The sequence below is a fragment of the Chiloscyllium punctatum genome, chromosome 36 (assembly GCF_047496795.1).
Source record: "Chiloscyllium punctatum isolate Juve2018m chromosome 36, sChiPun1.3, whole genome shotgun sequence".
NCBI lineage: Eukaryota > Metazoa > Chordata > Chondrichthyes > Orectolobiformes > Hemiscylliidae > Chiloscyllium > Chiloscyllium punctatum.
The window spans coordinates 25,210,362-25,234,145 of NC_092774.1; the positions used below are offsets into that span (position 1 = coordinate 25,210,362).

Sequence of the window (23,784 nt, forward strand, 5' to 3'; positions counted from 1 at the left end):
AACTTGACACACAAAAAGGCCCCCGGATCACAACAGGGAGAGAAACAGCAGAGCAGGTACAGATACTGCCTGGTACTGGATTAGTGGTGCTGGAAGAGCACAGCAGTTCAGGCAGCATCCAACGAGCAGCGAAATCGACTTTTCGGGCAAAAGCCCTTCATCAGGAATAACGGCAGTGAGCCTGAAGCATGGAGAGATAAGCTAGAGGAGGGTGGGGGTGGGGAGAGAGTAGCATAGAGTACAATGGGTGAGTGGGGGAGGAGATGAAGGTGATAGGTCAAGGAGGAGAGGGTGGAGTGGATAGGTGGAAAAGAAGATAGGCAGGTCGGACAAGTCCGGACAAGCCTGGGCCGACCACAATACCAGCACAATGCACTCACAACCCAGTTGATTAGTTTAAGGCGGGTGGGGTAGAGAATACCCATGAGTAATGAACACTGCCCGCTGAAGTGTCTGGGTCCAGACAACACCTCTTACAGAAATGCTAACAGCTTGATCAGACTCAATACAAAATGCTAATAGCCAGGGCTGCAGTAATCCCCCTTCTCAGGAAGAGCAATTAGCGCCCATTACTACAACAATGGATTTCCATGCAGACATTGAAATTGACAATGTCTGCACTGAAATTGAAAAGACTGTGCGGAAGTTAACAGGGGCTGTGCTGGAACTGACAAAGACTGTATCAAAACTATCAATGATTCTGCAATGATTACCATAAATAAATCATATGAGGGGCATGGATAGGATAAATAGACAAAGTATTTTCCCTGGGGTCGGGGAGTCCAGAACAAGAGGGCATAGGTTTAGGGTGAGAGGGGAAAGATACAAAAGAGACCTAAGGGGCAACTTTTTCACGCAGAGGGTGGTGCGTGTATGGAATGAGCTGCCAGAGGATGTGGTGGAGGCTGGTACAATTACAACATTTAAGAGGCATTTGGATGGGTAAATGAATAGGAAGGGTTTGGAGGGATATGGGCCAGGTGGGACTAGATTGGGTTGGGATATCTGGTCGGCATGGACGGGTTGGACCAAAGGGTCTGTTTCTATGCTGTACATCTCTATGACTCAATGTTACAAAGACAATAATCTCATCACTGATCGATTGTATCATAAGATGTATAAAAGTTTCTTGACATGTGCTCCGGGTTGAGAGAAGACCCACAGCTGACACTGTGTTGTTGGTGTCTTTCTCTCCCCTGAGCTCCAGTATTTCATTATGCAATAAACTCTGTCATTGAACCCCAGTTCTGACTCTAAGCCTAGAGTTTTTCCCACAGAATGGGTGGCGGTGGGGTGGGAGGGAGAAAGAAAGAATGGGTGGTGGGGGACTGGAAGAATGGACATGGGATAGAGGGTGTGATGAGAAAGAATAGATGGGGGCAGAGAGTGGGTAGGAGGACTGGAAAGGAGGCAGAGGGTGGGGAGAAAAACAACAGGGGTGCAGAGGGTTGCGCGAGAGAGAATGAACAGGGTGGTCGGAGTATAGAGGGAGAATGGACAAGATGCTGGGGATGGAGAGAGAATGCACAGGGGGAGCTGTGGGTGGTGGGGGAAATGGACAGGAGGCGCAGTGAGTGGCAAAGATCAAAAAGGTTGATGAAAGTCAATACTTATCAGATTGTTTCTGGAACAGAAAAGCTTGCACTGGAGATTTACAAAAGAGGGGTGTCTCCTGTGTATTCCTTCAATTAGTTTTGAAATATTGTTTGTGTGTCTTAATTGTTAAGCCATACCGGGCACATAGAAAACTGGCTATGGTTGTTGGAGGTCAGTCATCTCAGCTCCAGGATGTCTCTTCAGGAATTCATAGGGTAGTGTCTTAGGCTCAACCATCTTCATCAATGACCATCCTCCATCATAAGGTCAGAGGTGGAAATATTCGCTAATAATTGCACAATGTTCTGCACTATTCACATCTCCTCACAAACTTCAGTTTGAAATGCAACAAGACCTTAACAACATCCAATGGGCAGACGAGTGGGAAGTAATATTTATGTCATACCAATGCCAAACAATGACTCATCCCTAAAAGAGATAATTTGACCACTGCCTCATGATATTCAATAGTGTTACTGTCACTAAACACCCTATCAACATCCTTGGGGTTTACCATTGACCAGAAACTCAACTAGACTAACCACAGCCACAATGGCAACAAGAACAGGTTACAGGTGGCTCAGTGGTTAGCACTGCTGCCTCATAGCACCAGAGACCTAGGTTCAATTGCTGCCTCGGGTAATTGTCTGTGTGGAGTTTGCACATTCTCCCCTTGTTTGTGTGGGTTTCCTCCGGGTGCTCCGGTTTCCTCCCACAGTGCAAAGATGTGCAGGTTAGGTGAATTGGCCATGCTAAATTCCCCATAGTGTTGGGTGTATTCGTCAGGGACAAATACAGGGTAGGGGAATGTGTGTGGGTGGGTTGCTCTTCGGAGGGTTGGTGTGGGTTTGTTGGGCTGAAGGGCCTGTTTCCATAATGTAGGTAATCTAATCAGGTCAGGAATATTGCGGCAAGTAACTCACCTCCTGACTCCCCAAAACCTGTACATCTTCTACAAGGCACAAGTCAGCAATGTGATGGAATACTCTCCCACCAGCTTGAATGGGTGCAGCTTCAACAGCATTCAAACAGCTTGATACCATCCAGTACAAAGTCGCCCACTTGATTGGAACCATCTCCACATACATCCACTCCCTCTGCCCCACTGTTGAGAAGCAGTGGTGTGTCCGATCTACAAGATGCACCACAGAAATTCACCAAAGATACTTAGAAATTACCTTCCATACCACAAACCACTTCCATTTAGAAGGACTGGGACAACAGATACTTGGGAACAGAACCTCTTGCAAGTACCCCTCTAAGCCACTCTCCATCTTGACTTGGAAGCAACTTGCTGTTCATTTAGTGTCGCTGGAGCTAAATCCTGGAATTCCCTCCATAAGGGCATTGTAGGACACTGTATAGCATGTGGATCACAGCTTCTCCACCACCACCTTCTCAAGAGGAAATAAATGCTGGCCAGCCAGAGATGCCCATGTACCATGAATAACTTTTAATAAATGGTTGAAACAGAGGGTTGGAACCCGCAAATTTAAAAAAAAATCGACGTTCAGGTGGAACAGATGTCGGGCTTTGATTCAGTCCTTATTTGAGGACAGATAATAGACAATAGACAATAGGTGCAGGAGTAGGCCATTCTGCCTTTGAGCCTGCACCACCATTCAATATGATCGTGGCTGATCATCCTTAATCAGTATCCTGTTCCTGCCTTATCTCCATAACCCTTGATTCCACAATCCTTGAGAGCTCTATCCAACTCTTTCTTAAATGAACCCAGAGACTGGGCCTCCACTGCCCTCTGGGGCAGAGCATTCCACACAGCCACCACTCTCTGGGTGAAGACGTTTCTCCTTATCTCTGTCCTAAATGGTCTACCCTGTATTTTTAAGCTGTGTCCTCTGGTTCGGCACTCACCCATCAGTGGAAACGTGTTTCCTGCCTCCAGAGTGTCCAATCCTTTAATAATCTTATATTTCTCAATCATATCCCCTCTCAATCTTCTAAACTCAACGGTATACAAGCCCAGTCGTTCCAGTCTTTCAGTGTAAGGTAATCCTGCCATTCCAGGAATTGACCTTGTGAACCTACATTGCACTCCCTCAATATCCAGAATGTCTTTCCTCAAATTTGGAGACCAGAACTGCACACACTACTCCAGGTGTGGTCTCACCAGGGCCCTGTATAGCTGCAGAAGCACCTCTTTGCTTCTATACTCAATCCCTCTTATTATGAAGGCCAGCATGCTATTAGCCTTCTTCACTACCTGCTGTACCTGCATGCTTACCTTCATTGACTCGTGTACAAGAACACCCAGATCTCTCTGTACTGCCCCTTTACCTAAATTTAGGTAGTAATCTGCCTTCCTGTTCTTAGCACCAAAGTGGATAACCATACATTTATCCACATTAAACTGCATCTGCCATGCATCTGACCTAACTTGTCCAGGTCACCCTGTAATCTCCTAACATCCTCCTCACATTTCACCCTGCCACCCAGCTTTGTATCATAAAGAGCGATGTGCTGACACTGACCTGGAAATAGAGTTTAGAGTTGAACACCTGTAGCGTTTCACTCAGTGTAACAGTTTAAAATCGATTAAAGATTGGTTTATGATGTGTACGTTACCAACGCATGGAAAAGGACGATTAAGAAGGCATGTGGGACTCTTGATTTCATGTCTGTAATGGCCGATGTAGTCTCCACAATCCCAGGCGATCCAGGAACCACTCTATCGGCGGTGAGCAGTGTTCATGGTGCGCATGTGTGAGATGAGTGGGGCCCCACCCCTCATCGTTCTGATGGACGGGGAGACCAACCTTTGGGAATCCCTGGATGACCGGAAGGAGACTGGTCCTCCTGCCAATCAGAGCCCCCCATTGTCTGAATGCGGAAGTTGGACCACGAGCTTCGGAAGTTGCTGTTGCTCCTCTCTCTCTCTGAAAGGAGATTGAACTTCACCCCAGACTGCAACTTCCTTCCTCTGTTTAACATCTGTGAGGACGGCACTCTTTTTTTTCACCCCCTTTTCCATTTTTTTTCTCATCCTTGGGTTCAGTTGTTGGTCTGTAGGAGCTGAGGGAAAAAGAAAGTCAATCGAGGGGAAGGGACAGACTCTGGAAAATGTTGGTCTAGATCTGTGTCTATTAATGTTTGACAGGCTTTGTTTCCTCAGCTTGACACATTTACTTGTCTGGCAAAAATGGGTGGCCCCTTGGTCCATGCTGGGACTGGAAATAGATTATGCTGTGGGTGACTTGCTTGTAGTAGTCCAATTTAGATATGTAATCATGACACAAAAACCTTGGGTTATTGACTGTTCATTCAGGAGCTCACAGGGAGAGCTAAGTCAACCTAATGGTCACAAGTCACTCCAATGAGAAAGAGAGAGTTGTGTGATAATTTAACAATTAGCAAACTAAGTCACTTTGCCCAGTGACTTAGTGTCTAGACAGTGTTGGTTAGTAGCTGATAACTATATAATAGGTCCTTGCAAAGAGAAGAATATTCCCATGCAAGGAAAGAATGTGTTTAACAGGTAGCAGTACAGCTGCAAGGCGACTGTCTCTGATGAACCTGGAAAAGACAATCTTATCCTGGAAACAAGCTTGAGCAAGCAGGCACTGAGCTGAGATTGAAAATGGTTTCCAGGTTTTTAATATGTGACAAAATGGCTGACCAGAATGCAATAATTCTCCCACAATTCCTTCTTTCTTTTCACCAAATCAGGAGGGCAGTTCAGAGGAACCGGCAAAAGGAGGGACGTAGTGGACCCAGTGGTGTGTGTTGGTGGTGGGGGTTTAGAATCGCCTAGGTAACTGTCATAGTCAGGGTCACCAGGATCGAGAGAGTGAGAGTCAGTGAAACCATCCATTGGTGGGGGAATGTCAGAAAAGGTTTTTCCTTCACTTTAAGGCTGGGCACTCGGGTCTTAGTCTCTCCTCCCAATGGAAACATCTTCCTAATGTCTACTCTGTCCAGGTCATTCAATATTCTGTATGTTTCAATTAGATTCCCCCTGAATGTGGGTCTGCTAATCAGCGTGAACCAGACCCTTTAGGATATGGTACAGCAGGGATTACGTTCATCAAATTGAGAATGGAGGGAGAGTGTGTGGATGGAGATTTTCAGCTTCAAGGGAATAAGAGAGGAAAACTGTTTGGTATAAATTAGAATTTACCTGATGGGCTGAGGACTGGCAGATGGAGTTTAATTTAGAGAAATGTGAGGTTTTGCATTTTAGTCAAGCAATCCAGGCAGGACTGGCACAGTGAAGGGGAGTGTTGCAGAACAAAGAGACCTTGGAGTGCAGGTTCATAATTCCTTGAAAGTGGAGTCTCAGGTGAACAGGTTAGTGAAGGCGGCGTTCGGTATGAAGATGAAGAGGAGCTCCTTTTTCTGTTGAGTAGTGAATCTATCGAATTCTTTGCCGAAGAAAGCAGTAGAGGCAGCTTCATTAAGTATAGTCAAGACACAGTTGGATGGGTTTTTGCATGGTCGGGGAATTAAGGGATTACTTGTGACATGCAGGGAGGAGGAGCTGAGACAATGGATAGATCAGGCACGATAATAACGAATGGTGGAGCAAACTGGATGGGTCAAATAGCCTACTCCTGCTTCTATTACTATGAAACTATAACCCTACATTTCCCATGGTTAACCCACCTAACCTGCACATCCTGGACACTATGGGCAATTTAGCCTGGCCAATCCAAATCAAGGCCGGTGAGCAATGTAGTCGTGTGGGAAATTAACATCAGAGAATGATAGAAAGGGACAAGGAGAGTAAGTATACCAGCAATCAAAACTGGATTCTAAGGATCACAAAAATTGAAACTAAAAACGGTGTGTCTGAATCTGTGCTGCATTGTAACAAAAGTGAATGAATTGACTGCACACATTGAAGAGTATAATTATGGTCTGAGACTCCTTACAGAGACATGGCTTCAGGATGACAAGGATTGGATCCTGAATATCAAGGGCGTAGTCAAATAGGAAGCTAGGTAAAGGCAGAGGGTTGGCACTGCTAATCAAAGCATTGATCACAGGGTAGTCTGGTGTTCACTCTGATTTCAGGTCCTGATTTCTCTGTCCTGTGCTGATCTCCCTGTTCCCACAGAGTATGATGTCGGTCTGTTCTCAGCTCTGCTGGATTTCTGCTGAAGCTTTTACGCCTCTTTACAGCTTCCAGAACAATAAAACGTTCAGTCAATCGAAAGCCAACCCACAATCTCCCAGCCTGTCAACCATCCAGACACATAGTGTAGCCATAGCAGGGAATCAAAGAAGAAAAACGAAACAAACTTAGAATAAAATAAATGCTTAATGTTTGTTCATTAGGAAGTAAACCAGAAATAGGGGTCTCCCAGGATCCTGATGTCTACTACATGAATTCTGTCTCCCTTAGATGTAACTGTTAGTGCTGTTGGAACAAAGTAACTCGTGTGCCAAATCATTTAAAGCAAAGTAGTCAGGAGAGGAGACCTTGAACAATTAACTAGCTTTATTCATTGCCATTGGGAAGACCTATTTGGAGTACGTTGGACTTTGTGTTGAACAATGAAATACAGAATGTTACAAGTTTTATGATAAAACACAAGCCTACTGTCCATTAATTATGCAACGGAGGGGCAGTTGTAAGGTTCACATTTCTTAATGTCTGCAAAACTGAATGTTATCTTCTACTGCAGGTTTCGCTCGGCTCGAATCACCAATAAGGAACAGAGGGAAACAATCCATCATTCTATGAAGCAGCACAGTCTAATGGCCTGAGGAGCAGAGACAGCCTGCAGCTGCAAGGTCAGGCTATCAAAACAGAATTCCTTAGCCACAGCTCAGACAGCATTATGTTAGCAGGCTACATTTTACTGCTAACATTGCTTTGTGACAAAATGACTTCCACGCAGTTTTGTGTCAATTTTGGTCAAATTCTCCCACAATCTCTCCTTTTTTATTATTAAAAAGAAGAGATTGGGGGTGTCAGCAAAAGGGGAATTATACCCAGAGCAAGAGGGATTGTCAGGGGGTTGTGGTTGGAGATCAGACAGATAGTCCTCTAGTTAGTAAGGACAGGGGCAGAAGGCTCCAGGGATTGGGAGTCATCATCAGGGGTTTCATCAGGAAGGGGAAATCTCGGCAACTGGGAGATCACTGGAGAGGAGGGCCACAACAGTGAACTGAGCCGAGCGCAGGATTGTCTGTGGGGTGACTTTGATTTCCAATCGAGCAGTTCCAAAGGTAGGGGGAAAGAAAGCTGCAAGTTGGTTAAATTCTATAAGTGCTCGCTTGGTGCAAGTTTGGGATGAATGGGAATATGGGCACATACCAGCAGCTAGAGTGGTTGACCTGTGTAGAAAGAAAAGTATTAACCTGTAATTCCCGTTTACTAGAGGTTATCAGGTCCAATCAAACGTAGTTCATGAAAGAAAGCTAAGAAAGAACGCAGTGAAAGGCAGAATGATCAGGCTGAGCCATTCACGGATGAAGGCTGAAGGTCTATCTCTGACGGGGTCTTCTGTGTTCCTCCAGGAGGTGGCGCTCTTTTGTATTCTGTTGTGTGTGTCCATGCAGCCTCCCTTGACCTTGACTGCTGAATGGGTGACCAACAGGACTAGGAATGGGCCCTTCCATCTCGGCTCCAATATGCCCGGTACTAATTCTTAGGCTTGGCGTACCTGTGAATGCAAACTTTGAAGAGTTTTGGTTAATTGATGCAAATATTTTGCATTTGTCCAACACTATAGTGGAAGCTGTTTCAATCATTGGGATGGTTTTGATTCATCTACTAAATACATCTACTCTTATTAGACAATATTCATAACAACGTATGCAACAATTCTATATGAGCCGGTTGTAGACAGGTAAAAAGGCCCACTAGGCAAGGAAGTGGTTAACCAAGACAGGGCAGCCCTCTTACAGCATGCATATTGTTTATTTACAAATTAAACACTCTTCAGCTCGTTTCCTCGCTACTTTCTGAAAATCTGGGTGCCACCAAGTTTGTAACAGAGTATTAACCGTTCCCTCCCTGCCCAAGTGTGTACAATATTGCATATATTCAATTGAAATAGGCAGCAGCAAAGAAGGAACACAAACCAGTCCATCAGGGGTCACCCACATTTTGGTTTGGGTGTGGAGGGAGTACCCTATTTGAGGCCATAGTTTGTGTTCTTCTTCAGGGGCGTCCCCTGTGATTTCAGCACCATACCCAGGCAAATGTGCATTCAAACCAGATTACAAAGTGTTAACCTTTATGCAACCTGGAGGGTTTCGGCACTGAGTTGAAAAGTGTGGTGCTGGAAAAACACAGCAGGCCAGGCAGCATCCGAGGAGCAGGAGAATTGACGCTTCAGGCATAAGCCCTTCTTCAGGCCCGAAACATCGATTCTCCTGCTCCTGGGATGCTGCCTGGCCTGCTGTGATTTTCCAGCACCACATTTTTCAACTCTGGTCTCCAGCATCTGCAGTCCTCACTTTCTCCTCGGTGTCGGCACTGTGTCAGTCTCTCCCTGTCTGTCACTCTCTATGCCTGCCGATGTGCCTCTCTCTTTTTGTGCTTGTCTCTCTCTCTCTCTCTCTCTCTGCCTGCATACCTCTTTCTCTCTCTTCCTGCCAGCGCGTCTCTCTCTCTGCCTGCCTGTTCCTCTCTCTCTACCTGCATGCCTCTCTCTGCAATATTTTCCAACTTTCTTCGAATCTCAGTTTCAGTATTTGTTTATTCCTTCCTTCCAAGGGTAATGAGACACTCTCATTCCAGAACAGTCCAAGTTCAGGAGTTGAGCCTCATAAATCCTGGCTGTGACACATAGCTGCCTAACCAACTGTGCAAACTCTAAATACCTCTCAGCTGTTCCATTTGCAAATTGAACACTGTTTTCAAGGCAAGTTTTTGGGCGGCACGGTGGCACAGTGGTTAGCACTGCTGCCTCACGGCGCCAGAGACCCGGGTTCAATTCCCGTCTCAGGCGACTGTGTGGAGTTTGCACATCCTCCCCGTGACAGTCCAAAAATGTGCAGGTCAGGTGAATTGGCAATGCTAAATTGCCTGCAGTGTTAGGTGAAGGGATAAATGTCGGGGAATGGGTCTGGGTGGGTTGCGCTTTGCCGGGTCGGTGTGGACTTGTTGGGCCAAAGGGCCTGTTTCCACACTGTAAGTAATCCAATCTAATCTAATCAAGTTGTTAGTGTCTCTGCATTAGTCCACAACCCAGGGGAAATACAACAGAGTATTTAATAGTTGCCCACTGCGTCGTGTATGCCAAATTTATTCACGTCTGGACATTATACTTATTGCAGAATTTTACCAGCCAATTAAAACTAATGTTGGGCATTTGAATGGATCGGGGGCATTTTGAAGCCTGCCGCAGACATCAGTGTAGCTCCAGGTCTTATCAAAGAAGGTTTCACCAGCCATAACCCTGGGGCAAGCAAATTCTTTATTACTAATTTTTTAAAGCATAAGCTGCTCTCAGCAGCATTACGTCAGGACACTCTCACTAGTATCTTGTGGCTGAGTAGCGAGAATTGTATCACCATTTTTGTCCCTGGCCAGCTTTCCTTTTTATTTGGACACAACAAAAGCAGCAACCACCCTCTATATTTCATCTCTCAAAGTATATCAGTCAGTGACCTGGCAGCACCAGGGTATCTCCTGGCTGACTCGCCAACTGTGGGGGATGGAAATAAAGTCCCATGCAAAGAAAGAATTTGTTTATCAGGGAGCAGTACAGCTGCAAGGCCAACCGTCTCCACTGAGCCTGGGAAACATAAGCTCTGGAAAGCAAGCACTAAGATGAGATTCAAAATGGTTTCCAGGCTTCAATATGTGACAAAATGGCTGACCCAAATCTAACAATTCTCCCACGTCATTGCAAGGAATAAAACAATGAAAATGCATTAAAATTAGAAATAAACAGACGATAGAGCGTAATGTTTGTTCATTAGGAAGTAAACAAGAAATAGGGGTCTCCCAGGATTCTTATCATGCCCTACTTGAAGAATTCTCTCTCTCTTACATCTAACTAAGATTTACTACAATATTTACATCTATAGAAATAAAACATCTGTTATCAAATAGACATAAAGGCATCCAACACTGATGTAGACTTTTCTCTCTCTCATGCACATACGCGCATACATAAGTCCATGGGAGTAAATGTGTATTTGCAGAATTATATTTGCAGGGTTAAAAATCACACACAACATGTTATAGTGCAAAAGGTTTAATTGGAAGCACTGGCTTTCGGAGTGCAGCTCCTTCATCAGGTGTTTATGGAGTATAAGATGGTAAGACATAGAATTTATAGCAACAGTTTACAGTGTGATGGAACTGAAATTATACATTGAATAAGACCTGGATTTGTTAAGTCTCTTATCTGTAAGGATGACCATGTTGGTTTTGGTTCTTTCATATGTAATTTACATATGTTTTGTAAAAGTTAAATTCTCATGTGAACTTTAGCAATTGGTGTCGTGTCAGCCCAGATAATGTATTGAAGGTGTGAGCTCCCCTGTGTGAGACTGTCTGTGCCACAATGGTTAAACTGATTTACGGAATCTTACATGGATTCATGCAGTTTTGAGGAAAGATGTAATTCTGCAAGTACAAATTCACCCAACAAACGTGTGCATGGCTGGGGAGGTATATTTGCAGATACATTCTATTTTGTTTAAAAAATGCACAATCTGCAAACAGTCCAAAACATGTAATAGTTTGTAAATTCCACTTTGGAAACAGAACCAGTCTGACTCAAGATTGGGATACAGGCGGACTCTGACCTCACACCTTTAATGCATTGTCTGACCTGAGATGTCACCTTTTGCTATAAAACCTTGTTGTCTCGAGAAGGTGACATACAAGAAGTTCTGGGGTTTACATTGTAACGATACCTGCAACCCATTCTTAAAGGTGAAAGATTTAACAATCCAGGTTTGTTCAATATACCATTTCAGTGGCAGGATGCCTTAATGTTTTGCTATAAATTCTGTGTATTATGATCTTATTCTCCACAACCACCTGATGAAGAAGCAGCACTCCAAACGTTACTGCTTCCAAAGAACCCTGTTGGACTACAACCTGGAGTTGAGATTTAAACTTTGTCCAGATTAAAAGTGGATTGGCCATGCTAAATTACCTATTGTGCCCAGGGGTGTGTAGGTTAGGGTGGATTGGCTCCGCTAAATCATGCATAATGTCCAGCGATATGCAGCTAAGGTGCGTTACTCAGGATTAAATGTAGAGCAGTGGGAGTAGGGGAATGGATGTGGGTGCGTTACCCTTGGGAGGGTCGGTGTGACCTGCTTTCCACACGATGGGGATTCTCTGAAGTGATGGGGTGTTGTCCTCCCCTTGTGCTGCCGGGCACCGCATGCGCAGTGCGTGGGCCGCTCTCGGTCTGGTCCCGCCGCCTTTACCGTCATTTGGCTCCGCTTTTCGCCCCGCCCCTCGTTCCTTTATTGACGTCACAACGCGGAAGTTGCCCTGTCAGTTTCATAATGAATCCCCCTCCCTCTGGGCAACTCTTCATCCTGGGAGGGAGACAGAGATGGAAGGAGGGAAAATTGTTCACTTGTAGCAACTGGAGTGAATCCAGGGAGGGAGCAGACTCCGCAAACTCAGGTATATGTCTTAATTATCCGGGTGAGGTGAAAGAGAAGGATCGACGTTGGGAAGGCGGATGGTAGATAGCTTTTCTGTTTTTATTTTTAAAATGCACCTGATTCCCACAAGTAACTGCAGCAGGTGCAATATTCCTCATTGCAGCTTGAAGCCGGTTTTGTATCCTCTGTTCTTCCTGCGCCTTGGCTCCAGCACATTCAGTTTCCTTCCCTCATTCTCATCCCCCGCCCTGATGTCCAAGCTGACCCGCAAAAGTTCGGTTTGTTCCTCCATTCTTTCCCGGTTGTCTTTTATGGGGGTTTGAAAACTTTCCCAATCCTCTGATTATACGAGCTGGCAAGTTATGTTGTAGCTGCACCAGACATTGGTTCGGCCACTTTTGGAATGTTGTGTGTACTTCTCGTCTCTCTGCTATAGGAAGGATGTTGCAAAACTTGAAAGGGTTCTGAAAAGATTGACAAAGATGTTGTCAGGGTTTGAGCTGAACAGGGTGGGGCTGTTTTCTCTCGAGCGCCAGAGGCTGAGGGGTGACCCTACAAACCTTTGTAAAATCATGAGGGGCACGGATAGGGTAAATAGACAAGTCTTTTCCCTGGACGTGTCATAGGTTCACTGTGAGGGTGAGATTTAAAAGGAACCTAAGGGGCAACTCCTATATTCAGAGGGTAGTGCGTGTAAGGAATGAGCTGCCAGAGGAAGTGGTAGCGGCTGGTACAGTTACAGCATTTAAAAGGTATCTGGATGGGTACATGAATGCGAAGGGTTTAGAGGGACATGGGCCAAGCGCTGGCAAATGGGACGAGATAGATTTAGGATATCTGGTCGGCACAGATGAGTTGGACGGAAGGGACTGTTCCTCTGCTGTAACTCTCTAACGTTTGCCATATCTGTTTATTCAGCTTCTCTCTGGTGTTGGTGTTAATGCCTTGTTGTCTCATTTTGCTCCCCACATCCTGGGGATATTAACCATTTCCTGTTTGGTTGTTCTGATGATCTGAACTGCTGTCCAGGTCTTCGGGTTTCTGGGATTGGTCGATAAATGCACCTGGAAATGACTCTTTGTTGATCACACAAGCAATTGTTTATTCTTTAGTATGGCCGGGTTGGTAGACTGATCAGCCCAGAAGGATGAGTACTCCTAGACCGCCAAAATAATCCGCTGACTTTTCCAGAGTTTGTATAGAGCTTATATACATTGTTTATAGTCAAACACTGAGCATGATGACATAGTAACAACTGTCATGGAAATTAAATCGACTCGATTCAAATGTTTATTTCAGACCTTTGCCAAAGGACCCAATACATTGGCAAGATGCCTCACGTAAGGGGCGCCTGAGAGCTTTCACATCCTCCCTTTATACTATAATTCGCTTTTCCTTATCAGCTCCTGCATGGCCAGAGGCCTGGAACATTCAAGTTCCTTTCCAAATATGGAGTTGATTTTCTCATTTCTTGGCTGCTGATATGGTAGTTTAACTGGCCGTGTAAGTCTGCTGTCAGGTCGGTTTGCCTTTACATTTTTGTTTGTTTGCAATCCCCTTAGTTCCAGTCAGATCCTTACTTCTTTGTTCCCCTATGCCTTTATAGATTTCACAATAAATGTTAATTTTCCATTTCATGACAACAATGACATGAAAATATACCGAGCCAGATAGCTATATATCAGACTGCTTAGGGAGCACCAGGCCTTTCCTCCAACATCATCTACCTGGAACACAGCTTTCTGGTGTTATCGCCACTTGCTCTGGTGTGCCCTGTACATAGCCCATTTTTACACGTCACACACTTCAACGTTACTATATGGTGGGATCCACGCGATCAGGTCTTCCTGCGGTGGAACCTCTGGTCGTTTTACCTCTTGGTATCCTGCTGCACTCCTAAGCAAACACCATAGGCAGGTACACAAGCAGGGTCCTTATACAAAACGCTATCAGTATGACCAGCCCTACAACTAGTAGAGCGTGTAGAATCTAATACCCCCAAGCTTCCCAAAAGGCGGTAAGCTGTTGGAACTAAGAGTCATATGCTGGGGGAGGCGGTCTTACTGCCTCCTTCATATGATTTATCACATTAGTGATATTCTGGGACTCATCGGGAATATTAAAACAGCAGGAGGTACATGACAGTTTGCAGATGCATCCTCTCTCTGCCAACAGTATGATGAGTGCTAATCGATTTTGTATCACTGCTTCCCTTACTGCCGTTAGTTCATTAATGGTGAGTGCTAGACCTTCCTCCGTCTCATTTGCTAACAGTAATATACTATATGCCCCGCCATTAATCTTGTTTATTGCCAATGTTGTCCCAGCTCCCAAGAGAATAGACCACCCAGGGGTCTGCAAGTGTGTTCCCCTTCCAATGCAGTGGCATGTCCCTTCAGGTTTGCCCATTATTAGCTTTTGGGACGAACACTATTATTAGCTTTTGTGCCAGTGGACAGTACCATGGGGTAGCAGCACCCTTTTCATCCCGAAGGGAAGTGTTGGTACCCTCTCTCTCCACAGGCCCATATTATACCCGCCATCTTGGTCTGATTACTGATTAAAGGAACAAGTAATGTTGACGTACCATTTGCGTAGGTTGCTGAGCAAGAATCGTTGTTCAAGTACAATGTCGTAATACATTGGGAGATCCCCAAATGGAGTCTCCCCTGATTTGTGCAAATACACATTTCTCCCCTGCCTTCCACTATATAGAAGGCTGTGGTCGGGAGCGTGTCTGCCTTTGGACTGCAGTTTGCCTTGTGTTCGGGTGGTGGTGCGAGTTTTGCCCTAATTGCTCCCCCTATCAGGGTCAGGGCAGTCGCTGCCCGCAGAAGCAGGCAGCTAGCATTTCTTGCCGGGCTCTGTGATTGGTTCGGCAGTCCACCATTGGGCTGTGTGCAAACATATCCAACAAGGGTAACCAACCTCTAATCTCCGGTGTTGTATTTGGGCCAAGGCACAAGCTCTGTTCCCTTCACATCTAGCGATGGCCCTTCGCACCTCCCAACCTACTGGCGTGGCATTTACACCATTTATCTCATGGAGGGCCAATTCCACTACCGAGTTAGACTCGCTCCTGAGCCCCGGCTGACTCCCTCTAGGTTCTGGCATGACATTAATGCCCTTTGCCCTGCTTGGGGTTATGTCCATGATTTGGTTTGTTTGGTTGTCATGCCCTGGTGCTACTATCTTCTGTAGGACCTTCTGCTGGGTTGGGTGGTGGGGTGGGGGGCGGGGGGGGAGCTGTACCACTATATTCACCTTCCTATAAATGTCGGAGAAGGGTCTATCTATTCCACACCACCAGACACCCTCATCATTCTTCTGAGTCTTGGTTATTATTACCCGTGTCTTAGGACCTCCTTCCTTGATAATAGAATACCTATTTCCCATGTCAGGTGTCCCTGTAGCCGTGATGGCCACCATTAAGTGCCAGTTACTGGGACACAAGGATCCTTGCATAAATATTTATCATCCCATTTCTTGTCATCCTGGTTACTAAACAGCCATGGGTCGCATTTAAAGGTCCCCTTCGCACCCTCGGTTATGATTACCATATGCGGCTGTATCTCAGACGCACCTGCCCTTGGGAATAGTCCTGCCAGGGTGCTTACTGACAGTGTGAGCTGGGACAGCCCCAAATTTCTGAGGCATCTAGCAACCTTTCAATCCCCATGTATATAAGTCTAATCTGGTTATCGGAGTTTCACTGCTTGCACTTATTTGGTTCCGGTGCTGTCCGATGTCTCCTCAGGTCCAGCTACACATTTGCAATGGCTGGCGTGTATCCATGTGGTTCTTTCAGTGATCTTAACAGCTGTCTGTGTTGTAAGGAGCACTTGAAATGGCCCCAGTCACCACTTTGCCTTCCAGCTTTTCCTCCTGAATTCTTTCATCACTATCCAGTCTCCAGGTTCTAGATCGTGCAGCTTCCCTTCTGCTGGTTGGGGTAGTGCTACCTTAACTTGATTCTGTATTTGAGACACAAGTCTAGAGTTTTATACAGTAACACAACATCTCATCCTCACAGTGGCCTGCTATCTGTCTTACCTTAGGTCTTGGGCCAATTCCTGTGTTGGGCGGTCTACCAAACGAAATCTCAAACGGGCTAAGATTAGCTCTTCCCCTCCTCCCATATCTCATATACACTAGCACAATTGGAAGTGTCTTTGTCCATGTCACCCCGAGTTCCTCACAGCATTTTGTCAATTTATTTTTTAGGGTAGCATTTTCTCTTTCCACTGCCCCACTGCTTGCTGGGTGGTAGGCACAGTGTTGTCTCATGTTTATTCCCGAATAATCACTGGTCTGCTGTAAAGCATTATTGACAAATGGTGTCCCATTGTCACTCCTAAGCCTTTCAGGGATGCCCCATCTTGGAATTATCTCAGTTAGCAAAGCCTTGGCTCTGGCACTGTTATGTCCTCGGGTGGTGTCAGTCCACGACAGGCATCATGGATTAGAGTGAGGAGCGTAAGGTACTGGGACACTGTCTCACCTTCGTGTTGTTTACACGTTGCAATGTTGGTCATGTCCATTCATACTGGGAATGTCTCTGTCTCTCTCTCTCTCTCTCTGTCTGTCTCTCTCTCTCTGTCTGTCTCTCTCTCTCTGTCTGTCTCTCTCTCTCTGTCTGTCTCTCTCTCTCTGTCTGTCTCTCTCTCTCTGTCTGTCTCTCTCTCTCTGTCTGTCTCTCTCTCTCTGTCTGTCTCTCTCTCTCTGTCTGTCTCTCTCTCTCTGTCTGTCTCTCTCTCTCTGTCTCTCTCTCTGTCTGTCTGTCTCTCTGTCTCTATCCTTTTGGGCGCATCCAGGCAAGTCCAACTCAGCCAGTGGTGGTTCCAGGGCTAAAAACCACCCTTAAACCTGCTCTCTCTTAAACGCTCTAGAGTCAGCAATCCTTTCCCCTGAGTTTTACTCTAAACCGCGCGAGAGTTCACTGGACCCTACTCCTGATTTATTTATTCTCTATGTAGGATTATTTAAGCCACGACTCTTACCCGGAACCTATTCGATTCAGATCCCGGCGCCAGGATGATCCACAGATTCCCAACCCTCTCGCGAAAGGGGCCAATTTAGCGCTCAAGATGAAGTGAAAGTCCTTCAAGGCGCTGGCGCCTACATTTCCTGGGAATCTTCAGAATCTTCCCCAGTTGTGGGGTCCTGGGCGAGCCCTCAAGTTTACTATCATGCAAATTAAATCGACTCGATTATTAGCAAGAGCAAAGAAAAAGTTTATTTTTAACTTCTGCAAAGGGACCCGATATATTGGCAAGGCACCTCATGTAAGGGGCGCCTGAGAGCTTTCCCATATTCCCTTTATAATATAATTCACTTTTCCTTATCAACACCTCAAGGCCAGGAGCCTGGAACATTAGAGTTCCTTTCCATATATGGAATTATTTTTCTCATTACTTGACTGTTGATATAGTAGTTTACTGGCTTTGAAAGTCTACTGTTAGGTCGGTTTAACTTTACATTTTTCTGTCTGTCTGCAATGCTTGCCCTCTGCAAAGTCAGGCCCTTACTTCTTTGTTCCCCTGTGCTTTTATAGATTTCACAATAAATGTTAATTTGCCAATACACTTCCCAATGAACAAACATTAAACACCAGCACCTATTTATTTCTAATTTTGTTTCATTTTATTTGCTTGTTAACCCTGCTATGACTACACTCCACGTCTGGATGGTTGACAGCTGGTCAATTGTGGTTTGGGTCTCAATGGACTGAATGTTTTATTGTTTCGGAAGGTGGAGCAGGGGGTCAGAGTTTCAGCAGAAATCCAGCAGAGCTGGGAACAGACACACATCTTACTCTGTGGGAACAGGGAGACCAACAGGGGACAGAGAAATCAGGACCTGAAATCCGAGCTGATACCAGACTACCCTGTGATCAGTGCTTTGATTAGCAGTGCCAACCCTCTACCTTTACCTAGCTTCCCATTTGACCAAACCCTCTATATTCCGGATCTAATTTCTGCCATCCTGAAGGCGGGTCTCTGTAAGGAGACTCTGTTCATAATCATTCTCTTCATTGTGTGCAGTCAATTCATTCACTTTTGTTACAATGCAGCACACTTTCAGACACACTGTTTTTAGTTTCAGGTTTTGTGATCCTTAGAATCCAGTTTTGATTGCTGATATATTTTCTCTCTTTGTCCCTTTCTTTAGTTCTCTGATCATTTTCCACATCACTCACCAGCCTTGATTTGGATTGGCCAGGCTAAATTGCCCAGAGTGTCCAGGGATGTGCAGGTTAGGTGGGCTCGCCAGTGGGAAATGCAGGGTTATAGTTTCATAGTAAAAGAAGCAGGAGTAGGCCATTTGGCCAGTCTAGCCTGTTCCACCATCGTTTAGATGGTGGCTGATCTTTACATCATCTCGGCTTCTCCTCCCTGCATTATCCCAACTACCCTTTATTCCCCACCATGCAAAAACCCATCCAACTGTGTCTTGAATATTTTTAATGAAGCTGCCTCTCCTGCTTCCTTGGGCAGAGAATTCCATAGATTCACTATTCTCTGGGAAAAGTAGTTCCTCCTCATCTGTGTTCTAAATCCCATCTTCCAAATCTTTTGGCCACCAGCAGAAATAACTGGATAGGGTTTGGCTTCATCCCCATAGTGCAACGAATTCCCACTTTCCACCAAAATCCCGGATTTACTAATTTAGTTGCTTGCTGTCTCAGAAATGAAAGATTTCATTGTAACTTCTTCCGGTCCCAGTAAGGGCAAAGCATCTATGAAAGTTACTCTGAAAGTCCAGTCTTCATACTATACTTCTGCTTTCACCAAAGGTGATTAGAGTCCTCCACCATGGAAACAGACAGTTCGACCCAACTCGTCCGTGCCAACAGATATCCGAAATCAATCGATTCCCATTTGCCAGCTTGTGGCCCATGTCCTTCTCAACCCTTCCAATTTATGTGTGCACTCAGATGCTTTCTAAATGTTGTCATTGTACCAGCCTCCACCACATCCCCTGGCAGCTCATTCTATACGTGCGCCACCCTCTGCATGAAAACGTTGTCTCTTAGGTCCCTTTTAAATCTTTCCCCTCTCACCTCTAGCTTATGCCCTCGAGTTTGGACTCCCCTACCCTGGGGAGAAGACCTTGGGTATTCACCCTATCCATGCCCCTTATAAACGTCGACGAGTTTACCCCTCGGCCTCCAATGCTTCAGGGAAAATTTCCCTGGCTTACTCAGCCTCTCCAACCCCGGTAACAGTCTTGTAAATCTTTCCAACCTCTTTCAAAGTTTCACAAGTTCTTTCCTATATCCGGGAGACCAGAACTGAACGCAGTATTCCAAAATAGGCCAAAATAATGTACAGCCACAACATGACGTCCCAACGCCTATACTCAATGCTTTGACCAATAAAGGAAAGCATACCAAATGCCGCCCTCACTATCCTATCTACCTGTGACTCCACTTTCAAGGAACTATGAACCTGCACTCCAAGGTCTCTTTGTTCTGCAACACTCCCCTGAAGTGTGTCAGTCCTGCCTGGATTGCTTGACCAAAATTCAAACCTGACATTTCTCTAAATTAAATTGCATCTGCCACTGCTCGGCCAATCCAATCAATTCTAAGTTATAGTGAACTCTCTTTCCTCTCTTATTCCCTAGAAGCTAAATATCTCCATCCCACACACTCCCTCGATTTTCACTTTTCTGAAAGTGGGAGAATAGGGTTGAGAAACGTATCGGCTACGATTGAATGGTATGAGCAGACCTGATGGGCTGAATGGCCTCATGTCTGCTCCTATGTCCTATGGTCTCTTGCTGTCCAAGACACACAGAGAGAATGTGAGCAGGAGTCGGCCATTTGGTCTTTTGACCCTGCACCAGTATTGAACACATCATAACTGGATATGGATCTACCTACATCGAGGTGGATAGACTGGGACTTTTTCACTGAAACACAGACGGTTGAGAGGTGACCTTATCGAGGTTTATAAAATCGTGGAGGGGGGTGGATAGATGAGCTGAATGGCAGGTGTCATTTCCTTTGGGTGGTAGTTTCAAGATTAGAAAGCAAATTTTGAACATGAGTGGAGAAAGATTTTAAAAAGTCTTTGGGGCACCATGTTTTTTCATAGAGTGGTTCATGTGAGGGATGAATGTCCAGAGGAAGTGGTGGATGCAGGTACAGTTACAATGTTTTAAAAGACATTTGATTAAGTACGTGAGTAGGAAAGGTTTGGAGGGATATGAGCCAAACACAGGCAGGTGGGACTAGTTTGGTTTGAGAACACAATCCGCATGGACTAGTTGGACTGAGGGGTCTGTTTCTGTGCTGTCTGACTCTGTAACTGTCCTGTACTGGTCTTAAAAACATTTTCTTGCCTTCCCCCATAAACATTCACTTCTGTGTTGTTCCAAAATCAGATGAACTCGGCCTTGAATATATTCAAGGACCCCCGAACTGCAGGGAGATATCCCCAATTCTGAACTCAATTCCTCTTGCTGATTGCTTGCTGCATCTGTCAGATGACTGGCATTGACTGGTGTAGGAGGACGCTGAGGCCACTTTGTACACGCACACGTCATTCCTGCTGAAGGGCCTGTGCCCGAAACGTCGAGTCTCCTCCTTGGATGCTGCTTGACCTGCTGTGCTTTTCCTGCACCACACTTTTTGACTCTGATCTCTAGCATCTGCACTTCTCACTTCCTCCACATCCAAATACATCTCCATTAAAACAAAAGCTATGACTTCACATTGTGGTTCTGCATTTGCCATGTGTTTGCCAACTGTGGTCTTCTCTACATTGGGAAGACCAAGCGTAAACTTGGGCAATGGTTCACCAGGCATTGCAACCGGGTCTGCAGAGGCTGTACGGACTTCCCAGTCACCACCCATTTTCATTCCCGTTCCCACTCCCTTTCTGACATGACCATCTTTGGCCGCCTCCATTGCCACAACAAACCAAGCCGCAAATTGGAGGAACAACACCTCACCTTCCTCCTGAGCAGTCCACAGCCCAGAGGACTCAACATTGAGTTCTCCAATTCAAATAACCTCCTTTCCCATCCCCAACTCCCTTCCCAGTCCTTCCCCCTCCCTTCCACTCCTCCCTGCCACCAACCCTCGTGATGAAAGGCTTATGCCCGAAATGTTGATTCTCCTGCTGCTCGGATGCTGCCTGACCTGCTGTGCTTTTCCAGCACTACACTCTCGACACTGAGTTAGGATACCTGGTCGGCATGAACGGGTTGGACCAAAGCATCTGTTTCTGAGCTGTACAACTCTATGACTCTAAATAACAAAAAGTATACTTTGACAAATATCAAACTCTATCCTTGTTAACAAGGCTTGGTACATCACATGCTTTACTAACCATTCTCAACAGGTCCTGCCCCTTCAGTGACTGGGTAACATATACATGTTAGTGCATAATCTCCTTCACTAGTATTTACACACTACCCTAAGCAATTGCACAAGTAACAGCAAGGGTAAACAGCACAAGGATTAAAAAAAGTATGGGTAAACAGCACAGGAATTAAAAAAACAGTGAGGGTAAAAAGCACAAGCCCCAGTAAAAACAGATGGAAAGTGAGTGTAACATGTCACTATGACAGATTCTAGATTAGTGGTGCTGGAAGAGCACAGCAGTTCAGGCAGCATCCGAGGAGCAGTAAAATCGCCGTTATATGTGCGCATGTGGGTCTTTGTCGGTCTGGGTTGGGGGTTGTGAGTGTGAGAAAGTGTATGTGTGTGTAGTGAGTGCAGAGTGTCTTAAGTCTGTGAGGCGGTGAATGTGGGAGTGTGTGTGTCTGTAAGGGTGTGTGTGGGTGTCTGTGTGCACGTATGTGTGTATATGTGTGTGTGTGTGTATAGTGTACTGGTGGTCACCTGTAATGTGACATGAACCCAAGGTCCCGGTTGAGGCCCTTCGTATGGATACTGAACTTAGCTATCAGCCTCCGCTCGGCCACTTTCCTCTGCTGCATGTCCTGAGAATGCTAACCCGAGAATGCAACTTTTTTAAAAAAAAGGTTTTGTGATTTACACATGAACGAAGTGAAACTATCACTGTAATCTAACAGATAAAAGCCTTAACAGACAATCAATTTTTCAATGTATAATTTCAGTTACATCACACTGTAAATTTTTGCTATAAATTCTGTGTTAGGATTGAGCCCTCCACTATCACCTGATGAAGGAGCGTCGCTCCGAAAGCTAGTGTGCTTCCAATTAAACCTGTTGGACTATAACCTGGTGTTGTGTGATTTTTAACTTTGTACACCCCAGTCAAACATGACTGTTATCAAACAGGCACAGAAATATACAGCACAGAAATGGACTTTTTTTCTCTCTCATGCACATACACATTTATAAGTCCATAGGGGTGAATTTGAACTTGGAGAATGATAAATGCAGATACATTCTATTTTGCTGAAAAAATGCACAATCTGCAGGCAGTCAATCCATGTAATAGTTTGTAAATTCTGCTTTGGAAATAGAACCAGTCTGACTCAAGATTGGGACACAGACAGACTCTGACCTCACACCTTTAATGCATTGTCTGAACTGAGATGTCACAGTTTGCCATAAAATCAAGTTATCTTGAGAAAGTGACCTACAAGAATTTCTGGGATTTACATAGTAATAATAACTGCAAAAGATGAAAAACTTAATAACCCAGGTTTGTTCAATACAGCATTTCAGTGGCAGGACACTAGAATGTTTTCCTTTTAATTCTGTGTCTTAGATTAGATGACTTGGTGTGGAAACAGGCCCTTCGGCCTAACAAGTCCATACCGACCCTCCGTAGACCAACCCACCCAGACCCATTCCCCTACGTTTACCCCTTCACTGAACACTACAGGCCACTTAGCATAGCCAATTCACCTGACCTGCAGATCTTTGGACTGTGGGAGGAAACCAGAGCACCCAGAGGGTGCCCACACAGACACGGGGAGAATGCAAGCTCCACACAGACAGTTGCCTGAGGCTGGAATTGAACCCAGGTCTCTGGCGCTGTGAGGCAGCAGTGCTAACCGCTGTACCACCCTTATGATCTTTTTCGTCCACAGTCACCTGACGAAGGATCAGCATTCTGAAAGCGAGTGCTTCCAAATAAACCTGTTGAACTATAACCTGGTGTTGTGTGATTTTTAACTTTGCCCAGGTTAGGATGGATTGACCATGCTAAATTACATAATGCCCAGGGACGTGCAGGTTAGGCACATTAATCAGGGGGTAAATGTTGAGCAATAGGGGTAAGGGAATGGGTGTGGCTGGGTTACCCTTCAGAGGGACAGTGTGGAATATTTGGGCCGAGTGGCCTGCTTCCACACTGTGGCGATTCTCTGAAGAGAAGGGATTGTCACAAACCTTTTGCTTCCCAAAATCAGACCTGTGCACTCTCAGCAGTATTCCAATGTTGTGAAAGATATTAACTTTCAGATGGAGTTATCCAAAATTCAGAGAGATGTCAGTCTTCATGTTTTTGCTTTTCTGCCCCTGTGAGATCCTGAATCAGCAACTTCAGGAGAATTAGTTAAAGTGGAGTGCGAGCAGAGGGGAAGAGAGAGTGGGATGGTGCTTTCAATTTTGTGGAATAAGAAAAGAAAGGAATGTTCCACAAAAAGTAGAATTGCTTGTTCAGAATTCCCACGCTGGAC

General features: G+C 45.3%; 2 protein-coding genes across 2 annotated transcripts in view; both read left to right on the forward strand.

The window, feature by feature from the left end:
* The window catches only part of LOC140460045 (uncharacterized), a 911,064-nt gene that overhangs the window by 570,315 nt on the left and 316,965 nt on the right, over positions 1 to 23,784 (forward strand). The gene's annotated exons all lie outside the window — the stretch shown is intronic.
* The window catches only part of LOC140460282 (uncharacterized), a 39,854-nt gene that overhangs the window by 13,686 nt on the left and 2,384 nt on the right, over positions 1 to 23,784 (forward strand). The gene's annotated exons all lie outside the window — the stretch shown is intronic.